General features: G+C 33.1%; 1 pseudogene; it reads right to left on the bottom strand.

Annotated features, from left to right (window-relative positions):
• LOC107565322 (F-box/LRR-repeat protein 5-like) overlaps positions 1-10,873 on the bottom strand; it is a 16,317-nt pseudogene extending 5,444 nt beyond the window's left edge.
• Between the last annotated feature and the right edge of the window lie 735 nt (positions 10,874-11,608).

Genomic DNA, 11,608 nt, shown 5'->3' with positions numbered 1-11,608 from the left:
TAAGTTCAGTTAAAATAACAATTATGCATTCATTTTATGTTAGGAAGTTTTAATAATAATCAATAGTTCTATCATTAAATAGTGCTTAATTATCATAATATCAAAATATAATGCTTGATTGGCTGAAGTTAAGAGTGCACATTCAGTTATTTAAGAAGCTGTTCCATTTTACAAAGATAAGCTGATTGGGTGGAATCATGTGTGTGTGTGTACCTACTTCACCATATTTTGGGGACAAATTTGTACCCAAAAGTGAGCAAAGCCTGACAAAATCGGCAAAAACCTCAATTTGTGGATGTCCTCATTTGTAAAACTGTTCAAATAAAGTAAACAGTTTTTTTTTTTTACTTTTGAAATTGTAAAAATGCAGAAAGTTTTCTGTGAGGGGTAAGGTTGTAATGTCCCCATTTAGATAACCAAGTAAACGTGTGTGTGTGTGTGTGTGTGTGTGTAATATAGTATATCAGTCTGGCGAGTTAACAAAAAATTTTACTAGCCAATGGCAATTATATTGCCAAGGTGTGCGTAGAGGGTTTTAAAGTATAATTAGAGGTACAATTAGCATCAAGCCACATTTGAAAACGTATGTCATTATTCATGTTTTTGCTTAAATTAGCCCCATTAGGGATCTATTGTTTCGCTCAGTGTGAAAAGGACTTTAGGCCCAAAAACAACCCCACACATAAATCTTAAATGTTTTCTGTACACATTTTAGTCATGTCTACTTTCGAAGGAAGTAAAAATCACGGAAATAATGTGTGACCCTGGAGCACAAAACCTTAAGTGTCAATTTTTAAAAATTTAGATCACATGAAAGCTGAATAAATAATCTTTCCATTGATGTAAGGTTTGTTAGGATCGGACAATATTTGGCTGAAATGCAACTATGGGAAAATCTGGAATCTAAGGGTGCAAAAAAATCTAAATATTGAGAAAATCATCTTTAAAGTTGTTCAAATGAAGTTCTTAGCAATGCATATTACTAATCAAACATTAAGTTTTGATATATTTACGGTAGGAAATTTACTAAATATCTTCATGGAACATGATCTTTACTTAATATCCTAATGATTTTTGGCATAAAAGAAAAATTTATCATTTTGACCCATACAATGTATATTGTACAAATATACCCCAGCGACTTAACACTGCTTTTGTGCTGCAGGGTCACATGTTTCACCATCATACAATCACTGCAGACGTACGCACCATCTTGCTGGAGACGGCCGAGCTGTAGGCTAGACTGAGCGAGCGCACAGACGGACCGACGGCGGGCAGCAGGTTCTGGACGATCCCATTCAGCAGCCTCTTCTCTCTCTGAACCGCACTAATGTCTGGAGACTCCTCCGCCGCCGCCTCTGAACACACAGAGTAACACACGGCTGAGCTGCGGCCCGGAGGATCATGGGAAGGGCAGCTCTGAGCGGCGCGGCGAGGCCAGGCTCACCTGATTCATCCACGTCTGCGTCCTCGTCCCACTCCTGATAGGCTCGTCCCTCGTCCTGCAGACTCTTCACCCAATCCTCATCCGGCTCCAGGTCCGACTCGCCCGGGGGACCGCAGTAATAGTCCCCTACACACAGTTAACTCATCAGATCACACTGTCTGGGATACTGTATCCCACAATGCAACGTACTCAATTTAATCTTTAATTGATTTAACTAGATTAAAAATTTCAAATAACTCATGTGACCTTTATTTGACCCTCTAACTCTAGCACTCTCTATTTTAATTCTATAGTAAAAAAAAAAAAGTGCCTCTTTTAGACTTGCACTATTCATTTACAAACTGCTTGTCGTCTTTTTTTTTTTTAAATAACACTAGCTTCTCTAATATTCTATTTGTTTTCTTTGTATTTATTATACAATTAACAAAAGCATAAAAAGGCCTCTAACACTAGCTTCCTCTATTCTATCGGTTTCTTTATTTATTATTTAATTTAAAAAACCTTGCTAGGTGTGCTGCGTTAAGTTAACCGAGACTTGTTATAGCACTTGTATATCATTGCTCTCTTGTTAGTTTTGATTGCTTCTATTGTCCTCATAGACGCTAATATCGTTATCTTTATAGTTATCGTTCTTGGTGTGAACGGGGCTTAAATCAGTGCTATTGGTCATCGCTATGTCTGTTTGTGGGTTTTACAAACATTTAAGCAATGAAAAGCATTCAAAAGAGCTTGTGACTAAACCTCGTAACGCCACTGGATCCTCAAATTGTCAGTCAAACCTCATAACTCCACCCTTAAACACTTTACTCAAGAACTGTCTAGAAAGGCTAATGTTTGTGTGTGTTTGAAGTGTTTGCCATCTTGTTGTAGCCAATATACTTTTGTATGTTTTAAATATCCTGTGCATAGCGGTTCATCGTTTATATCATGAGATTTTGGCCAATTGTATTAAACAAGAAAAACTGAGCGTCCATATAGCTACAATAAACTTCATAACCTGTAAATGGATGAAAATGTTGTGCGACAGAACACATAACGTTACCTCTGCCATTCACTTGTCAAAAACCTTAACTCCATTTGAGCATGATTTTCAGAAAATGTTAAGTGCAAGTGTCTGATCATATATAAAGCCAAAATACCAACTGTGACTGCACATTGTTTAATTATTGGAAACCTAATAATAACCTCTAAATAACGCCACTGATCAAGTGCGGTCACAAGAGGGCGACAAAGTGACAAAATCGAAATTTACAATATGTTCTGTTTATTTATTTTTAATAATAATTATTCATTATTATTATTAAGTTACTGGTCTTACTGTGAATGATCCATCTGTGGTAGAGCTGCTTGATTATGGTAAAAAAAAAATATATATATAATTACAATAATTTTGATAAATACTGAGATCACAATTATTTATCACAAATTTTATTTAAAGCCGTATCATCTAATACTATAATAATGCAAAAAATAAAAATAAAATAATAATAAAATAAAATAGCTGAATATACAATGAATATAAAAAAATAATAATAAATCATAAAAAAACATTATAGAACATAGAATTAAAGTTCTTACAAAATGACAACTACATGAATTTTTTTAAAGCCATTTAAAAATCTAAGAAATTTAATAAAATGTATTTAATTATGTATTTTAACGTTTTATATATATATATAGAAAAATATATTTATTTGAATATAATATATTTATAATATTTAGCATTTAATATAATGACTCGTTGACTTTAAAAGCATCATGCATCTACTAAGCATTTTTTTGTTAGAAACTTGTCTTAACAGGTTTTTTTATAGATTTAAATAAATATATAAAACAATAAATAAATTAGCTTAAAATAATTAGATCAAATATGTTGCAAATATACGTGTGCAGTGCGCAACTCACTTTTCACAATCCAGCGAACAGCAATAGATAAAATCAAGTTCCTACGTTTTTTCACAATATCATAATAAAGTCGACCTAACTTTTAACTTTCATGCCGGTTTCGATGTGGCTCTATTATAACCCCAGGTTTCTCTGCACTTACTGGTGTTGAATAATAAAGCAGACAGAGATGTAACGCACCTCTAGCCCAGCGGACGGGGTACAGGTGCCTCCACAGGGATCCGGTCTTGGCCACCTGAGCCCAGACGCTGCACACCTGTCCGCAGCGGCACAGATCCTCCGGCCCCAGAAACCTGAAGATCCGCAGCAGCAGCTCCTGCGGCAGCACCGAGACCGACGCGAGCCCGCTGCCCCGCTCTGAGGAAAACAAGCCACGGCACAGCTTACACATCACCAGCTCAGATGATCTACAGTCAGAGCGGGGAACTTCAGATTTACTTCAGCGCGGAAACACATTGAGAAATCAGCGGCTGGCTCCTCCGCTCAAGCTGACGTAACCCAGAGCATGTGAGAGAGGAAATCAAACATCCAATCAATAATATCACAGCCTAAAGACAACTAAACAACTAAACGTGACTTAAAACCAGTCATAAGGGTCCATTTTTTGAAATTGAGATGTATACATCACATGAAAGCTGAATAATAAGCTTTCCATTGATGTATGGTTTGTTATGATAGGACAATATTTGGCCGAGATACAGCTATTTGAAAATCTGGAATCTGAGGGTGCAAAAAAATCTAAATATTGAGAAAATCATCTTTAAAGTTGTTCAAATGAAGTTCTTAGCAATGCATATTACTAATCAAACATTACGTTTTGATATATTTACGGTAGGAGATTTACAAAATATCTTCATGGAACATGATCTTTACTTAATATCCTAATGATTTTTGGCATAAAAGAGAAATGTATAATTGTGACCCATACAATGTATTGTTGGCTATTGCTACAAATATCCCCCAGCGACTCAACACTGTATGTGTATATATATATATAATCATTATTATAATAATTCCAATATTCTAAAGGAAAAAAAAACAATCTGTTTGTTTTTTTAAAATCAAATAATATTTAATTAAAAATAACTTTTTAACTCAGAAGGGGGCAACAAAGTGGCATGAAATATGTATAATTGTGACCCATACAATGTATTGTTGGCTATTGCTACAAATATCCCCCAGCGACTTAACACTGTATGTGTATATATATATATAATCATTATTATAATAATTCCAATATTCTAAAGGAAAAAAAAACTTAATCTGTTTGTTTTTTTAAAATCAAATAATATTTAATTAAAAATAACTTTTTAACTCAGAAGGGGGCAACAAAGTGGCATGAAATATTTTTTTATTATTTATGATGTTTCTAGTTTTATTGCGCAATTATGGTAAAAATCATAATTATGATTATTCTTGTCAACATTGAAATCAATTTTATTTAATCATTGCTTTTGGAAACATGCATTTATTTGATAACTTTAAATATAATTCAACTGAAAAACAAATGAAAATTGATAACCAAGTCAAATAATAATAAATATTATATATTTTATAGATATAATATATGTTTAAATTAATATTGTAGAGTGTATTAAAAAAATACATACACTCTACAAACATGATTAATAAATTCATAATGAAATGTAACGCCAGCTCATTATATTTATGTCGAAAGGTTAGATTATTAATTGAATGTCAGGAGACACTTTAAATAAAAAAATTAAAAAAGGTATTCGGCTTAGAAAATCATATGAAAAAAAAAGACAACAAAACAAAAATCAAAATTATGATTATTCTTGTCAACATTGAAATCATGATTTTATTTAATCACTGCTTTTGGAAACATGCATTTATTTGTATTAAATATAATTAAATATTATTCAACTGAAAAACAAATAAAAATAAATGCAATATAAATTAGATAACTAATAAATATATTCTATAAATATAACATTTAAATAAATAACCTAAAACTAATAAATAAACATCAATGAGATCAAAATGAGTTTGTAGAGCTTAAAGGGGCCAAAACGTTTTGATCATATATCAATATAACTATACAATAATAGTCACACTGATAGTATACTGCTACTACTGCTACTTCTAATAATAATAATAATAGTTATTATTATTATTATTGTTGGTTGTTTTTCCTGAATAAAATATTCAACAAAATACGAAATTACTATAAAAAAAAATACTAAGCATGACAAAAAATTACAAGTCTATAGAAAAATATAACTATTATTATTAATAAATACAAATATTGTTATCATACATTTACATTTAGTCACTTTGCAGACGCTTTTATCCAAAGCGACTTACAAATATACAGTAGAACTGTTATCATTACAATTATTATTATACAGTAAAACTACAATATACTAATATTTATGGCTATTCTTAATTACCTTATTTGAAGAATCTAAACCCTTTTGTGGATGTTTGTTTGTTTGTTTGCTTGCGTTTAACACTTCCGTAGCTATTTTCACGGCGAGAAATATTACGGCTGAATTATGTCATGTCGTTATAATTCATTTTTGCTAAAAACTCCAAAACTGTATGTGGCTTAAGCGGTGTTAAAAATCTCTTCAAAGGAGTTAAAACAGCACAATCTAATAAAACATGCTTAATGGATAAAGGGATCTTCTCCAAGTATTGAAAACTTGTGTGTCATCCTGGAATGATCTTTTCTACAGCGGCTTTAAACTATCTGCTCCCCTCGCTTAGAGAATTGATAGAACATTATTTTTCCAGCATTGGGGCTAATGTGGAGGTGTGTGAGGTTTCCTCTTCTGTGGCTGATGTCTGTGCGGTTCACTCACCGTCCTCGGTCTTCTCGTGGTCGGAGTATTTGAAGGCCTTGCGCAGCTCCTCGGCGTGGCTCCAGAGGTTCAGGCCCTTCAGCAGGTCTGCGGCGGAGCTCCACGAGAGATTACTGCAGTGCTGCAGCATCACCTGCCGCTTGATGGCCTTCAGCTCCTCGTACGTGAAGTACTCCATCAGCATGGGCTGATACACCTGAGGACACGCGCACAAACATCAGACAGAAACACACACCACTGCAGGGCTCCAGTCTAACACTGAAGAGCAGTGAAAGATAACGTAATCATTAAAACACTAATGTTCTGCACTTACTAATAATACTGCATGCTTATTTCTTGGTAACGCACATTTGACTGAATGTAAAGCACTGAGCTTGAGTTGGGAGGCATACAAAATTTACTTTTATTAACAATGGTACTGTGCAAATCATTTTTATATGAGGAAAAAAAAAAAAGCAATAAGCCCTGTGAAGTCTGAACCACGGCTTCACGGGGATTATTGCGTTTATAAAACGTTTTTTCCATATACGTAGCAAGGTTTCACAAAATAAAACGGAGCAAATAAAGTGTAATGATATTAATAAACACAGTATTCTTCCACCAAACAATGTAGTTCCTCAGAAACATAGCCAATCAGAATCAAGGACCGGAACTCTCCGTTTCATAATATATATTCTACTCTCATTAAATGTACCATTATTCTTGTTACAGCATTATACGGAATTATACGGTTATGAAAGGAGCGCTCTTTACTTTGTGTGATTCGGTCACAAATTGAACAAAAGTTCGTTCGTTTTTTTTTTTTACTCAAGGCACTTTGTGACTTTTCTTACGTCATACACACGAAAAGTGCAAAACTTTGACAATTTCATTTCTTGATGATTTGATATTTTATAATATCATGATATAAAGCAAAAAGAAAAGTGGAAAGGAACGACTAATACTCGGTAAGTGCTCCTCTGCTGCCATCTACTGGTTATAGTGGTAATTTGATGTCTTTTTTACATCTTATTTTAAACAAGTGTTTGTTTACCACAAAGTATATTTTGGTCATCCCATTAAAAAAAAAAAAAACATTTAAATTGGATAATTTCTCAATGACAATTTCTATACAATTTCTCTCTGAAAAGGTTGTACAAACATTTGATCGCAGTCCGGAGCCACGTGTCATTAAGAGAATGCACTTTTAGCTACAGCAGTGACCAGATCCAGTCAGAAACAGAGGTTTCTAGGGGGCCACTGCACAATTAAAGTTCATTATATAGTATAAGTGACATTTATGTAGCAAAAGAGTTCTATTTCAAATAAATGCTGTTCTTTTGAACTTTCTGTTCATCTGTGAATCCTGAAAAATACAATGTATCAGTTTCCACAAAAATATTGTGCAGCACGACTGTTTTCAACATTGATAATAATCAGAAATGTTTCTTGAGCAGCAGATCAGCATATTATACTGATTTCTGAAGATCATGTGACACTGAAGACTGATGCTGAATGATGCTGAAAATACAGCTGCGCATCACAGAAATATATTACAGTTTAACAGATATTCACATAGAAAACAGCTGTTTTAAATATTAATAATATTTCAGAATTTTTACTGTATTTTTGATCAAATAAATGCAGCCTCGGTGAGCAGAAGAGACTTAAAGAAAATGTAAAAAATGTTGCAGACCCCAAACTTTGGAAGGTTGGTGGATATTTTAGAAATAAATAAAAATTAAAACAATCAAAATATAACACTGGTATTATATATAAACATGACTAATAGATTTATAATAAAACTTAAAGGCTCATTATTTTTGCTGAAAGTTTAATTGATAATTAATTAATAATTGATTGACTTTAAAATTAAATTAAATCACAGGGAATGAGCTTACAGAATCGTATGATATGCCTTAAAGTATTATTAAATATTATTAAAATAAATAAAATAAACAGGGATTCAGCTTACAGAATCATGTGGTACATCTATAAAGTATTATTAATTGAATCTCAGGAGATACTTTAAAATAAAATAACAAAATAATGAAAGAAAGAAAAAAAATCAAATCAAAACAAATAAAATAAAATAAACAGGGATTCAGCTTACAGAACTGTATGGTACACCTTAAAGTAACTCTGACCAATTTGAATAACATCTGATGTAATTCAGACATGTATTTTGTGAGCAGTAATATAAACAGAAACAGTGCTCTAATGTAACCTCAGTCTCACCTCCTCTTCCTCCTTCATGTGAGGAAGGAAGTCCTGGGTAAAGGCCTCCAGCCTCTCCTTCAGCTGCTGCGCGTAATTCAGCTGCTCGCACTCGCTCTGAAACACACAGATTCACCAGCCATCTCTTAATAAAGGAGCGTGCTCCTGAGACACGTGAGCATATTCACTCTCCAGACCGACAGCACTGAGAAACACAGTGTGCAGATGATTTCATAACTGCAGTTATTATATATATATATATATAAATAATTGGCAAGTTTGGCCTGAAATGTCAAAATGGACTTTGCCATCGAAGACTAAAACCTTTTGGATGATTCAGAACAGCAGTTTTGTTTAAATACATTAAAAAAAAAAATAGTATTTTATCTTGACGCCCACTTTAAATATAAATATAGTTTCTTATAATAATTTAAAACGTTTATCCATTAACATTTTTCCAGCTTTTCTCTGGCCATTGCAAATAAATGGCTGTTTTTGCTGCTGCTGAACTTTGTGTATCTGCTTTATTTTTTATTAATGTGTTATTTTAGTGTAATCATGTCTTTGAAATACTGCATCAGTTTTAATTATAATTTTATTTTGTTGTTTGTTTTTGTCATTTTTGTTAGTTTTTTAAATGGTTACAGTGAAAAAAAAAAAAAAAATTAAAAATTAACATACATAGAATAAAACATCTGACGAATTTAATGAATAGATTAAAATAAAAAAATATTAAAATAAATTTAAAACATACATTAAATCAATAAAACCTTGATTAAAACCAACAAATAAAAACAGAAAATAAAAATAAATCCTAACTAAATGAATTAAGAACTAAACAAAAAAAATTTAAATATGTTTATATAGGAAAATAAAAATACAAACAAGATAAAAATAAATAAAACATTAAATATAACTAATTGGATAAATAGATTAAAATGACTAAATGACGTGATTATAACAAATAAATAAAATAGATAATTAAAAAATAAAATCCAACTAAATAATTAAAAAAAATATATATATATGTTTTTATACATACTTTTTAAGTTTGTTATTTTAGAAATAACTGCGATAAGCGATATTATTGTCATTTTAAAGACCATTTTATGCCACTGAATATATAATCATAATGTAACAGCATAATAATGCAAGAAGGCCTACACTTCCAAATGATAAACTTTTAATTCTTAAGAATATTTAGATCATGGAAATGAAAAAATATTAGATACCTTAAAAACTTGAATAAATAGTAAATAAACATTTTCTAACGAAAAGTGCAAAGTAACAAAAAAAATTTTAATTATGGAGATTTTTCCATCTACAGATTTTCCCTGACCTTCTTTTCTCTGTAAATGAAGGGTGCACACTATTGCTGAGAAACACAAGCACTACTCAGCACTCAGATGTACGTACGCACAAAGACACAGATTCCTAAACAAGATCATAACTGCAGATGAAGCATTGTTTGTAGAAGCATTTGTTAAATCTGAACGAGCACCTCATGACTACACATTATGTACAAGAAGACACAGGCGCAAGTGCAATGTACAAAACATGGTGACATTAATGTTTAAGTAAATATAATGAGCGATATATTGCGTCACCAAAAATGATTGAGGTCATGTACATATATTGCGCGATAAGTTAATATATTGATTATTGCGACAGGCCTACGCTGAACGTGTGTCATATGTCTCAAGAGTTCAGACGCTGTCGACCCTGCAGCTGAGATACGAGAGAGAGAGTGTGTGTGTGAGTGTGTGCATGCACTAAACACAACAAACCTACTGACACAGCAAACACACACATACACACACACACACCCGCGTCATCTTACATAATCAGACTGTGTGATGTCCCGTGCAGGATTTAAAGCTACACACGATTACATACGAGGCAGTGAGAGCTTCATACTGTGCTAGCAAATCAATAAATAGAAGAATAATGGTTTTCAATACATTGCAATATTATCAGACACTGCGTATTTATTTCCATATGTCACGTGGGTTAGGAGGAGCCTGAGTGTTTATATCATTATCAGTCGATACAAACGACGGGTTTTTAAAGCTCCGAGATCAGACATTCACAATAAATGCAACCGTATGCAAGTCACGATGCTGTTTACATCGCGTTTAATAACGTGTTTTGCACAGATCTGGGATCAGACATGCTTGTTTAACTCTCATAGCCTCCGTCTAAGGATACGAATGGGATACAGTGTGAATAATACATACAAATAAAGATGAAATGAAGTGTCTGTGCTGATGTGAGATCAGACGGTCACATTAAACTCGGTTTGTTTATATTAGCCGTCAAGCTAACACTTAGCGCTCCTCAAAACACACCATTAAACGAGTTAAAAAACTCCCTCAGGGGGTAAAATAAGACGTAAGACGTGTCAGAAACTAACCTTCTCGCTGTAGAGCCCCACCAGCTGCTTCATGCGCCAGTGAGGCCCGGTAAACACATCCACCTCGTCGGGAAACGGAGCCATCGCGCCTCCATCAGCTCCCGCTGCGGACTGAGCGCGAGACGCCAGATCCTCCGCTTACATCCCTCCTCGCAGACGCACAGCAAAACAACGTAATTAATAAATATTAAATAAATTAAATAAAATCCCACCACACGGAAGATGGCAAGAACAGCATAAACGAAATATCAAAATATATGCAATATTAAAAATAAACATCCTCCTCTGGCTCTCTGAGAGAGTAGTGCTGTCGAACGATTAATCGCATGCGAAATAAAACTTTTTGTTTACATTATATATGCAGTGTTGGGGGTAACGCATTACAAGTAACGCGAGATTACTTTTTCAAGTAACTAGTAAAGTAACGCATTACTTTTTAATTCACAAGAGAATATCTGAGTTACTTTTTCAAATAAGTAACGCAAGTTACTTTTTTTCTTCTTCAATGTATTGATTGACAGCTCTGCTGTCGCCATGTTGAGAGAAATCAGATGCTACTGTAGCTCTAACATAAATATGCATTAATTCATCTCACTCACAAAAAAACAACAACACAGTTTCAGTATTCCTCAAAATGAATAAAAACAATGCAACTCAGAATATGAAGCAAACCTGCAATAATTAAATATTAAACAACACAAATATGCTTTATGTATTTAATCCCATTCTATTAGCTTCTGATGATCCGGTTCAAGCGTACTAATAAGCACACATTACTCTAGACGAACATCTGTGTGTGTTTGTTTATTGCTGAAGTGT

This window comes from Sinocyclocheilus grahami, unplaced genomic scaffold (assembly GCF_001515645.1).
Source record: "Sinocyclocheilus grahami isolate Dianchi unplaced genomic scaffold, SAMN03320097.WGS_v1.1 scaffold993.1, whole genome shotgun sequence".
Lineage (NCBI taxonomy): Eukaryota > Metazoa > Chordata > Actinopteri > Cypriniformes > Cyprinidae > Sinocyclocheilus > Sinocyclocheilus grahami.
This window is presented reverse-complemented; position numbering and strand designations above follow the sequence as displayed.